Source organism: Pinus tabuliformis, chromosome 1_2 (genome assembly GCF_031772625.1).
Source record: "Pinus tabuliformis cultivar Carrire ecotype Pingquan chromosome 1_2, CPIR1, whole genome shotgun sequence".
In the NCBI taxonomy this organism is placed as follows: domain Eukaryota; kingdom Viridiplantae; phylum Streptophyta; class Pinopsida; order Pinales; family Pinaceae; genus Pinus; species Pinus tabuliformis.
Window position 1 is genome coordinate 1,187,378,612 of NC_142298.1, and position 12,814 is coordinate 1,187,391,425.

The 12,814-nt window shown below is 36.6% G+C and overlaps 1 protein-coding gene and 1 pseudogene across 1 annotated transcript in view; one reads left to right on the forward strand and one right to left on the reverse strand.

The window, feature by feature from the left end:
• LOC149210474 (uncharacterized) overlaps positions 1–12,814 on the reverse strand; it is a 155,448-nt gene that overhangs the window by 54,243 nt on the left and 88,391 nt on the right. The window lies entirely within an intron of this gene.
• LOC149210476 (uncharacterized) overlaps positions 3,250–12,814 on the forward strand; it is a 91,750-nt pseudogene continuing 82,185 nt past the window's right edge.

The following is a 12,814-nucleotide window of genomic DNA, read 5'->3' on the forward strand; positions in this document are numbered from 1 at the left end:
AACACATACCCACTTATAGATATTCTCTGATCCAGATCTCTAGCCCAGGCTACATCAACAAAGCCACGAATATCCAAAACTCTGTCCAATCCTGGTCTTCCTTGGTAGCACAAACTATAATCACTAGTGCCACACAAATACCTGAAGACCCGCTTCACTGTTGTCCAATGCTCCTTCCCTGGTTTTGACATAAACCTGCTCAATACTCCCACTGCATGTGCAATATCTGATCTAGTACATACCATCACATACATCAAGTTACCGATTGCACTTTTATATGGAACACGGGACATGTCCTCTTCCTCTTCTTGTGCCTTGGGACACTGTTTAGCAGATAAATTTACACCCACAGGAATAGGAACCTTCACCGGTTTACTATCTTGCATATTAAACCTTTGTAGTATTGTCTCTACATACTTCCTTAGGTTTAACTAGAGCTTCCTCTTTGCCTGATCTCTTTTAATTTCCATGCCCAAAATATAGTTTGTAGCACCAAGATCTTTCATGTTGAATTTGGAGGACAATTGGGTCTTCTAATCCTGGATAATTTCTTTGTTATTTCCAACCAGCAACATGTCATCCACATACAAGACCAGGTAAATAACATGATCGCCAATTAATTTAAAATACACACAGTGATCTACTTTGCTTTTGGTGAATCCAAATCCCTATATTAATGTATTAAATTTCTGATACCACATCCTTGGTGAATGGTTTAACCCATACAGAGACTTCTTTAACTTGCATACCAGTTTTGTCTTACCCTTCACCGCAAAGCCTTCAGGTTGCTTCATGTAGATCTCTTCTTCTAGATCCATGTGAAGAAATGTTGTCTTCACATCCATCTGTTCTACCTCAAAATCAAAAGCAACAACAACAGATACAAGTAATCTAATAGAATCTACCTTGGCAACAAGAGAAAAAATATCACCAAAATCAATTCCCGACACCTGGGAATAACCTTTTGCTACCAAACAATCTTTGTATTTCTCCACCTTTCCTTCTGCATTTGTCTTCTTCTTGAACACCCATTCTCTGCTCAATAATAACAAAAAAAAGATACAAAACCTCTCTAGTCATAAATACAATCAACATGTCAAGACACTCTCTCCCTACTCAACAATGCATCTGACTATCAACCTGAGCAACAACAATAACTCTGCTCAATACCCAACAACACTCAATTACACTCTTTGCTCATCAATATCATCAAACCCTAGCAGCAGCTTACATCTCACTACATCAAAAATAGTAGTAATACATACACATGACAATAACAATATACTCTCAAGACAATATTGTCATTTGCAACACTTTGTCCTCATACTCACTCAGCCATACAAACACTTTCACCCTTGCACATAACAATTAGATCAGTGTTTCATTGGATCACACTACTTCAAGATGACAATGATCTTTGCTTAGACATATTCAATAGCTATAATCACACTTCCATTTGCACTAAGTGATACATATGCATCCGATCTCAATACACAAGCTATCAATCACACCAACAATCTTTCAAACACACAATTGAGTCAACATTGCCATCACTAATCCAAGGGATAAAACCAATGCTCAAAATTGAAGGTGTCTGACAAAGCTCGAAAACTTTACAACTTAATACAACTCGACAACCTGAATCCAACGCAACTCGTTTCACTCAAATCTGACATCAGATGCTCCCAATATCGTGTTCTAATCGATTTGGGAATCAACAAAAAATTTGAAAAATGGTTTGCAGGGATGCCTAGTCAGCAGTCTGTACATTAACTGGGCCAAGACTTGGCAGGATGAATGGGTCCTTCATCGTCTAATGGTTGGTTGACATTTGGCATCAACTAATTGGTTTAGGTGTGGTTAATTTTCATTGGTTGAATGTTTTTTTTGGTCGCCCAATAAGTGAGTACCACGTGGGCCAACCAGTAGCTGCCACATGGCCTCCTCATGGCTGACCAAAATTTTGTATATAGGCCGAACATCCCCTGGGGAATCGCACACCGAACCTCTCCTAAACCAAGTAAGGCCTACGCCAACTCTGCTACAATGGTACTTGACCTATATATTTGCAAGATTGTATTTAAACTTTAACCATTGGCATGTTTGGGGGTAGGGTCGGGGCTAAGCCCCAGCCCTAGTCATCACGCCCAAGAGAACCAAGGGGCGGGACCATGTGTCAGGGCTTAGCCCCAGCCCTGTGGTAACCTCCCTCCATAAAACGCACTCGACCCATGGTTGAAAATGGTTGGTGGATGAAAAGGGGGCCAACCTAAAAGAGCCAGCCCCAGGCCATATGCAAGTCTATACGACCACTGACAGAAACGCAGGAGGAGCTAGCAGCTAGATGCTTGCAGCGGGGGCCAGCCCCGAGCCATATAGCCACCACGTGACCTCAGTGCCAACATATGGATAGCGTAGTCCTCAGCACGAAGTTTAAGCCCTAAGCCCCAGATTTTATGGAGCATGATATGACTTCATGTCAAGTGATTGGGGGCCTAGTCGATAGGGAATTGGTCCTGGCCCATGGTCTCATGGCCCCGATGTGGCCGTAATTTTCGAAATTGGGGGCTTGATGGTAGATTTATCCATCCTACAATTTCTCCTGCTGAGCGGGAATGTAGGCCAAGTTTGTGCGTCGCTTCCACATTTGGGGCACTCAAGCCAGGTTTGGGGCGAATTGTAGGATCACTAGTCAGAAAATTGGAGAAAAGAGGAAACAAGCATAACTTTCTCAGTTTTTCGCCAAATGAGGTGCAAAAAGAACCAAAATGGGGGTTTTTGACTATTTTGGATCCATTTGAGACATATTTTTATCATTTTGAGCATTGTAACATGATGTAAACACATATTTTGGAACATAATGAAAGAGGCCAAACAATGGAAGTTGAACCAGGAGATGTAGCCCGGGATGGGTGAACTCCTTCATTGTTTGATGTCATGTGTATGCTATTATGGTACTTCTGTCTTATTTATTTTCTACAAAATTGAGATAAAAATCATCTTTTATGTGTTTAGTAAATTTATCCTCTACCTAAAACACATCATTTTCACTTGAAAAATTGTTAAAAATCTTCAAGTTTACATATAATTTTGGTATCAGAGCTCAAGGGTTTTGTGAAGATTTGATTTGTTTTCAAGTGTTTTCTTATGCTTACAATGTTGAAGCTCAAGATAGGAGAGGGAGAATTGGTGGATCCAAGCTCTCATATTGTGTCAACGAGAACATAGAAACCTCAAACTTCAATAGTCATGGCACATGACGAAGAACCTGAAAGGATGTCTGACAATGAGAGAAATTTCAGAAAGGATTTCTTTGAAATGTCTGAGATATGGAAGGTTTTGTATGAGGAGAGGAATTCCATGTTTCAAGGAAAAATCTCAAAACCTCATGAAGGAAAAGGAGACAAACCTCCAAAAGGGAATGGAGTAAATGGTGAGAAGCCACCACCTTCGCCTCCATCCTCACCTTTATCTTCATTCTCATCTTCTTCTACTACTACTACTCTTTCAAAAACACCCCCAAGTTCCCCAAGGGGTCATGGTAAAACTCCTCTGCTTAAGCTTGATATTAAGTTTGAATTTCCAATATACGATGGAGAGGTAAATGCAAAGAGATTGGATAATTGGATTCGTCAGATTGAAGTGTATTGTAGGATACAAAGAATCAAGGATGATGAAACCAAGACTCAACTTGCTTCTCTTAGATTCGAAGGTCGAACACTAATTTGGTGGGAATCCAAAACTCAAGAGGACATCAAGAAACATGGTAAGGTTTTATCCTCTTTAAATGATTTTGTTGTTGCAATAAGAAGGCAATTTCATCCATTAGCATACATGTAGAAAGCTATTATGGATTGGAAAAACTTTAGACAAGCTAAGGGGAAAAATGTGCAATCATATTCTCAAGAATTTAGAAAAAGGGCTTTGATTTTGGGTATATATTTGTCCTCACAAGATACTTTTCTCAAGTACATTGGATGATTGCATGGTTATTTGAGACACACAATTCTCATGTTTAACCCTACAAAACTAGATGAAGTTTGTGTACATGCAACTCATTTAGAAGAAAGAGGGGAGAATGTTCCTCAATAGGGCAGAAAAAATCCATTTAATAATGGTGACAAAGGAAAGGGGAAATTCAAAGGCAAAAGCAAGAAGAATGCTTCAATCAAAAAGGAGGGAGAAAAAATTACATGTAAACATAATTCCAAAGAAGATCATGATGAAGACCACTGTTGGAAACTTCATCCTAAAATGAGACCCAAAAAGTTTAACAACAAAGGCAAACAAAAGACTACTGCAACTACCCAACATGATTTCGGATCTGACTCTTGGGATGAAACAAAGATCACAACCATGGGATTCAAAGGTAAGGACTCTATTGCAAGTACTAGTTCTTCAAGTAATAGCCTTAATGAAACTCAACATGAAAAGGAAAGAATAGAGCTTTTCCACATTACATTCATTTCAAAACATACCAAGATAGATACAATGTTTGATTGTGGTTCACAAGTAAACCTCATTTCTCAAGACACTGTCAAGAAATTGAATTTGGGAACAACTCCTCATCCTAAACCATATCCTTTAGGTTGGATATGTGACAATGCAAAATTGCGTGTGACAAAAAGATGTAGATTAATATTTTCCATCACTGCAAACTTTATAGATGAGGTAGAACTTGATGTCATTCCACTTGATATTTGTGGTATTGTTTTGGGAAGCCCATATCTATATGATAGGAGAGTCATCTTTCATTGCCATGAGAAAAAATATCACTTGTTTAAAAATGGAGTTGAGTACATTGTTAGAGCACATAACAAGAAGTTCAATTTATCACTTGTAAATGCTAGACAAATGAAGAGGTTAGTCAATGCTAGTAAGAACTTTGCACTCTTGATTATCAAACCCAAAGAGAATGTTGAAAATGAAGCTTTCCAAGGATGTGATGCAAAGTTAAAATATGATTTGTATGAGGTTGTTAACACATATGATGAGATGTTTCAAGAGCCCAAAGGATTGCCTCCTAAAAGAAGTATCCTACATGAGATCCAATTGCAGCAAGATTGTCCTCTTCCAAATATTGGCATGTACAGGATGTCAGTTATGGAGAATGCAAAGATTAAAAGAAAAATACAAGATTGCTTGACAAAGGGGTCATCAAACCAAGCACATCGCCATGTGGGTCACCAATTGTGTTAGTACCAAAAAAATATGGCACATGGCGAATGTGTGTATATTTCAGAGCCTTAAACAAGATAACGTTAAAGAATCGTTACCCTTTTCCTCGAATTGATGATTTTCTTGATCAATTGAACGATGTTGTTTATTTCACTAAGTTGGACTTGAGGAGTGGTTATCATCATATTAGGATTGTTGAAGGAGACACATGGAAGACAACTTTCAAAACAAAACAAGGTTTGTTTGAATGGTTGGTTATGCCATTCGGGCTTTGTAATTCTCCTGCAACATTCATGCAGGTTATGAATGATGTTTTAAGACCTTTTCTTGATGATTTTGTGATTGTCTACTCAAATGATATCTTGATATTCAACAAGTCTTGTGAAGATCATGTCATGCATGTGAAACAAATTTTATATTTCTTGAAGAAAGATAAATTGTTTTTAAAGATGTCTAAATGTGAGTTTGGAAAGACCTCATTAGTTTATTTTGGACATATTGTTGGAGGGGGTGAATTGAATATAGATCTATCAAAGGTCAATGTCATTGTTGATTGGCCTAAGCCCACTAATGTAACTGAGGTTTTTCAATGGGGAGGAAAGCAACAAAAAGCTTTTGATGCATTGAAGGATAGAATCAATACAACTCAAGTTCTTTCACTTCCTGATTTAAGACAGGCATTTGAGATATAAACAGATGCAAGTGATTATGCCATGGGAGCGATCTTGAGGCAACATGGTAAGCCCATATGTTTTCATTCTGAAACTTTTAATGGTGCGGTAGTTAACTATCCTATTTGTGAGAAGGAACTGTATGCATTGGTGAAAAGTGTGAAAAAAAGGAGACATTATTTGATGGGAAAGGAAACTATCATTCACACTGATCATCAACCATTGCAATACTTGTAATCACAAACAAATCTATAGCAAGCGAGGCACTTCAGATGGATGGTTTTCTCGTAGTAATTTCACTTGGTGATAAGGCATAAGAAAGGTATTTATAGCAAGGTTTTTGACATGCTTTCTAGACCAATTGTTAGTGCTTCAGTTATTCTTAAGCATAATTCTATCATGCATGAGAGCTATGTTGAACAATATGCTTTATATGGAGACTTTAATGATGTATATGCAACTTTATGTCAAGGAAACAAAGTAGAGGAATTGGATTACCATGTGCATGATAAACTTTTGTATCATCTTGGCAAGCTATGCATTCCATGGGGTGAAAGAGTCAACATCATAAGGGAGACAAGTACTTATCTTATTGTTGGCCATTTCAGTGTAGGCAATACAGTGGCACAATTAAAAATGTATTGTTATTGGCCTAGAATGAATGAAAGTGTATCACAATATGTAAGAGGATGTTCTTGTGCTATAAGTAAGCCTAGCAATAGAAATTTAGGATTGTATACTCCACTTCCAGTTCCTTCCTATCCTTGGGAAGTGTCTCTATGGAATTTGTAGGAAGAGTTCCTATGTATAAAGGAAATCATGATTATCTTTATGTTGTGGTGGATCGTTTCAGCAAGATGTGTATTTTGATCCCTTGTAAGAAGCAGGTTACAACATAATAGATTGCTCAAATGTTCTTTCAAAATGTTTGGGTGCATTTTGGGTTGCCCAAATCCATTATTTCAGTTCGAGATTCTCGATTTGTTGGGAAGTTTTGGTCAAGCTTATGGAGACTCATGGTCACCAATTTGAAAAACATCACAACATTCCATCCACAAACAGATGGTCAAAGAGAAATGGTGAATAGAATAGTGGTACATCTTCTTCATGGTTATTGCAGCAAACATCCCAAGCTTTGGTATGAACACTTACACTACATTCATCATGTTTATAACTGGGTAAAGCATTCATCGAAACAAACATCTCCATTTGAGGCATGTTTCGGTTACTCACCAAAATCTCCTTTAGATTTTATCTTTGGGAAGGATGTTGCTATTGATGGTCATAGTGACATTGACAAGGCCAAGTTGTTCATTGAGAAAGTTCAATTGACGCATCAAATGGTTCAAGAACAGTTGGAAAGGAGCCAAGACAAGTACAAGACAAGACATGATAACCATCGTGTTGACCACAGTTTCCAAGTTGGAGATGAAGTATGGCTTTACATTAGCAAAGAGAGGCATAAAGGAGAAGGTAAAAAGTTGAAACCAATAAGGTATGGTCCTTTCAAGATTGTTGAAAAGATTGGTAACAATACCTTCCATTTGGATTATATGTAAATGTATGTAGTTGTTAATGTTGATAATTTGAGACTATATGAGCCTCCTTTGATTGATGATCAAAGAGAGCATGTTCAGATTCCTTCAAAAGAAGATTTCTCACCAGAATTTCTTGAATAATTGCGACATAATTCCATCATTGACAGAAGGACGAGAACTTCAAAACGAGGGAATGTGGAGTACCTTTGTGTTAATCTCAAAGGCACAAATCCAAGAAAAGCTAAGTGGATTGAGAAGGGAAGGGTGAGGGAATTGTACCCTCATCTATTTGTTGACTGAAAAATGTTCTTTTGGAGTTCCAAAAGCTTCCAATATGGAGTGATCCAAGGGATCAAAAAAATGATCAAAATTGAAAGTGTGTGACAGTTCTCGAAACCTATACAATTGGATAGATCTCAACGACTTGAATCTAACACAACTTGTTTCATTCAAATATGACATCGAATGCTCTTGATAGCTTGTTCTGATCAATTTGGGAAACAACTAAAAATTAAAAAATGATTTGCAGGGATGCCTAGTCAGCAATCCATATGATGACTCGGCCATGACTTGGCAGGATCACTCGGTCCTTCAACAACCAATGGTTGGTTGATATTTGGCATCAGTTGATTGGTTGAGGTGTGGTTAATTTTCATTGGTTGAATGTTTGTTGTGGTGGCCCAATGAGGGAGTGCCATGTGGGCCAACCAGTGGCTTCCACATGGCCTCCTCATGGTTGACCAAAATTTTGTATGGAGGCCGAATAACCCCCATGGAATCGAACACCGAACGTCGCATAGGCCAGGCAATACCTCTGCCAACTCTACTACAATGATACTTGACCTATATAGTAATGCGATTGTAATTAAACTTTAACCATTGGCATGTTTGGGGGTAGGGTTGGGGCTAAGCCCCAGCCTTGGTCACCACGCCAAGAGAACCAAGCAGCGGGACCGTGGGCTAGGGCTTAGCCCCAACCCCATGGTCACCACCCTCCATACAACGTGTTGGACCCATGGCTGAAAATCATCGACAGATGAAAAGAGGGCCAACCCTCGGCCATATGCAAGTCTATACGACCACCGACAAAAGAGCAGGAGGAGCTAGCGGCTAGGAACTTGCAGCAGGGGCTAGCCCCTGGCCATATGGCCACCACGTGACCTCATCGCCAGCAAATGGAGAGCATAGTCCTCAATGTGGAATTTAAGCGTTAAGCCTCGGGTTTTATGGAGCGCGACATGACCGCATGTCAAGTGGTTGGGAGCCCGACCGGTGGAGGCGAGTAGTTAGCCCCGACCCCTGGGCACGTGACCCCCATGTGGCCTAATTTTTCGGAATTGGGGGCTTAATGGCAGAGTTATCCATCCTACAATTTTGCCCATAGAGCGGGAATGTAGGCCAAGTTTTCACGTCGTTTCCACGTTTGGGGTGCTCAAGCTAGGTTTGGGGCGAATTGTAGGATCACTAGTCAGAAAATTGGAGAAAAGAGGAAACAAGCATAACTTTCTTAGGTTTTGGCCAAATGAGGTGCAGAAAGAACCAAAATAGAGGTTTTTTACTGTTCTGGAGCCATTGGAGACATTTTTTTAGCATTTTAAGCATTGTAACTTGATGTAAACACATACTTTTGAGAATAATGAAAGAGGCCCAACATTGAAAGCTGGACCAGGAGATGTAGCCCAAGAGGGGTGAACTCCTTCATCATTTGTTGTCTTGTGTATGTTGTTATGGTACTAATGTATTCTTTATTTTCTACAAAACTGAGATAAAAATCATCTTTTTTTTTTTAGTAAATTGATCCTCTACCCAAAACACATATAATTTTCACTTGCAAAATTGTTAAAAATCTTCATGTTTACACATACATACAATCACACTCTGTTATAGGTGTCTTCATTGACATGCTAATTGCTCAGCTTCCAAACTTAGAACTATTAGCTTGATTTTCTCTATTCCAAGGTTGCCGCACATTAACATACAACGAAGTATACATCCACCGTAACTGCATCAATGCAGAGGGTTACACTTTAGGCTCTAATATGCACTGTGACCAACAAAATTATGTTGACTAGAATTTTAAAAGAAATTCCATCACTGTGGCTTGTATTCAAAAGAAATTTTATATATGCAGCTAGTATTCTAATTATCTTTGCGGCTTGTATTCAAAAGAAGTTTCATCTGTGCGACTGTATTTTAATTATCTCCGTGGCTCGTTTTTAGTGATATAATCTGTGGCTCTAATATAATCTCTGCGGTCCTAGGTAAAGATTGAAATTTGCACTGAAAGCATCTCTGCGACATGAATGAATTTGATATCTCTGTAGCTTTTCGATGAATTTAATCCTTAGGCTTAGGGTAACTTTATTTTTACAAATATTGCATGTAAGTTTTTTTTGTTTTTGTTTGTTAGTTATTTAATTATAAGTACCACCCATATGTCTAAATATCTATATGGTAAAGGGAGGCTAAACAAAATCACCCTAAAAAGTCTTTCTGATCATATTAAATATTAGAAAAAAAAAATATAATAAAAACTAAAATTATCTAAATACTTACCAAGAATAAATTCAAATTATATATAATGTTTATAGAACATAAACTAGAAGTATTCAAAATATATATAGAATAAATTCAAATTATATATAATATTTATAGAACATAAACTAGAAGTATTCAAATATATATATATATATATATATATATATATATATATATATATATACTTTCAATTAACTATGTTCCCTACACATCACGCAAGCAGCCAATAAAAGGAAAGTGGTATAATCTTGTTTTTTAATTTAATAATACAAATTTCAGGTAAGATGGTCAATTTTAGACATTTAAAAGATAACTTTTAATATATAAAAAAAAATTGTAATTGTTTAAAATGTATTTTTAAATACATAAATATTCTTAAAATTCTTAGAACACTTATTTGTACATTATATTGTAAAAATTAAAAAATCTAAAAATAACTTAAAAAAACAAAAACATGTAAAACTTAGATTACACAAAAAGAAGATCCAATCTGGGTCTGTTAAAATAGTTGGTAATGGGAAACAAAAAAAAAAGGTAAAAAAGACTGGAGACAAGAGTATTTAATGAAGTACTTTGTGGTGGCACATTGTAGTAGCCACTTGATGAGAGAGGTGTAAAAATTATTATGCATGCAATGTTTATTGTTTTTGTCAAACACTCATAAATGATAGATAATATATGATAAGTCATAAGATGCTTTCTATTCACAAAGATTTACATAATAATACATTTTCTTATGACCCTTGGTTTTCATATTCTAAGTGGTTTTTTTTTACTTTTCCAACTTTTCACATTCCAAACAATAACTCTTAACCGATTACATGTCTAGCATTCTCCCTCTTATTTTGAAGGGGTATATATGAGTCCAAGAAGAGAGATAAAATATAAAAAATGCATAAAAATGCATAGCAACAATTGGCTAATTGTGCTCTTTGAAATCATGGTTTAAGGTGGGAGAATTTGAGGTCTCAATCAACGGTAGTTTAACGCTGACCACCAACTATGGAACACCTGGTGCAGTTCCTAGAACAATTCCAAATCTTGCTAGGCACTGAAGTCTTTTTCTAGTGGAAGTGCTAATGTTCTAAAAAGGGAGACCATTGTGGTCTCAACCTGGAACACTTATGTAGTTCCTAGAACAATTTCGAATCTGGCTAGAAGGTGAAGTCTTATGCTAGTGGAAGTGCTCCCTAATTCTTGGAAAATGGAGACTATTGGAGTATGCATATAGATATAAAAGGTTCTCACACAATCTTGTTAGTTCTACTTGTTAAAATTGTAAGTACTCCTCATATGTCTAAACATCCATATAGCAAAGGGAGACCAAACAAAATCACCATAGAGATTCTTTATGATCATATTAAATATTTCATAAGCAAAGCGAAGAAAGAGAAAGATAACATAAGCTAGAATTATCTAAATGCTTACCAAGCATAAACTCGAATTATATACAATGTTTATGGAACATAAGCTAGAAATATTCAATCAATATATATATTAACTATGTTCCCTACACATCACACAAGCAGCGCATACAAAAAAAAAACACAGAAAAAAATAGATAATTAATAAAACAATTTTCAAGTAAGATGGTCCATTTTAGTTATTTAAAAGATAATTTTTAATATATAAGAAAAATTGTGAATTTTAATTGTTTAAAATGTATAAATATTCTTAAAATTCTTAGAACACTTATTTGTACATTACATAGTAAAAATTTAAAATTTTAAAAAATCTAAAAATGAATTAAAAAACCAAAAACAAAAACATCTAAAAAGAAGATTCAATTTGAAAAGAAGATCCAATTTGCATCTATTAAAATAGTTGGTAATGGGAAACAAAAAAAGTAAAAAAGACCAAATATGGAGACACTAGTATTTAATGAATTACTTTGTGGTGGCACATTGTAGTGGGCACTTGATGAGAGAGGTGTGAAAACTATTTGTATGCATTGCTCATTGCTTTTGTCAAACACTTGCAAATGATAGACAATGTATGTTAAATCATAAGATGTTTCCTATTTACAAAGATTTACATAAAATACATTGTTTTATGACCCTTGGTTTTCATATTCTAAGTGGTTTCTTGGACTTTTCCAACTTTTCACATTCTACACAATAACCCTTAGCGGATTACATGTCCACCATTCTCCCCCTTAATCTGAAGGGATATATATGAGTCCAGGAAGAGAGATGAAATACAAAAAATGCATAAAAATGCATAGCAGCAATTGGCTAATTATGCTCTCGGAAATGATGGTTTAAGGTGGGAGAATTTGAGGTCTCAATCGGCAGTGGTTTAACACTGACCACCACCTATGGAACACCTGGTGCAGTTCCTAGAACAATTCCAAATCTTGGTAGAAACTGAAGTCTTTTTCTAGTGGAAGTGCTCCCTAATGTTCTAAAAAGGGAGACCATTATGGTCTCAACCTGGAACACTTGATGCAATTCCTAGAACAATTTCGAAGTTGGCTAAAAGGTGAAGTCTTATGCTAGTGGAAGTGATCCCTAATTCTTGGAAAATGGAGACTATTAGAGTATGTAGATAGATATAAAAGGTTCTCACACCATCACACTATTACATCAACTTCGAGGGAAATCATATCTAGAGCTCATCTTATATGCTAGAATTTTCTCATATGGGATTCAAAAGAGTGAAATGTCAATAAAACCTTGGAAGGAGACATTAATAGCACTAGGCTGAGGACACCACATTCTCGTTCTCTCAATTCTGGGTTGACTTCGCCAACAAAATTTATTTGTTCATGATATTTCTTACATAGGGGAATGACACTAGGATTTACACAAGCAATAGAAAAAGCTTTAATGAAGTAGAGGAGTGGCAACGATAACTCAAATCTGTTGGGTTGTGTTATATTCTTTCTAT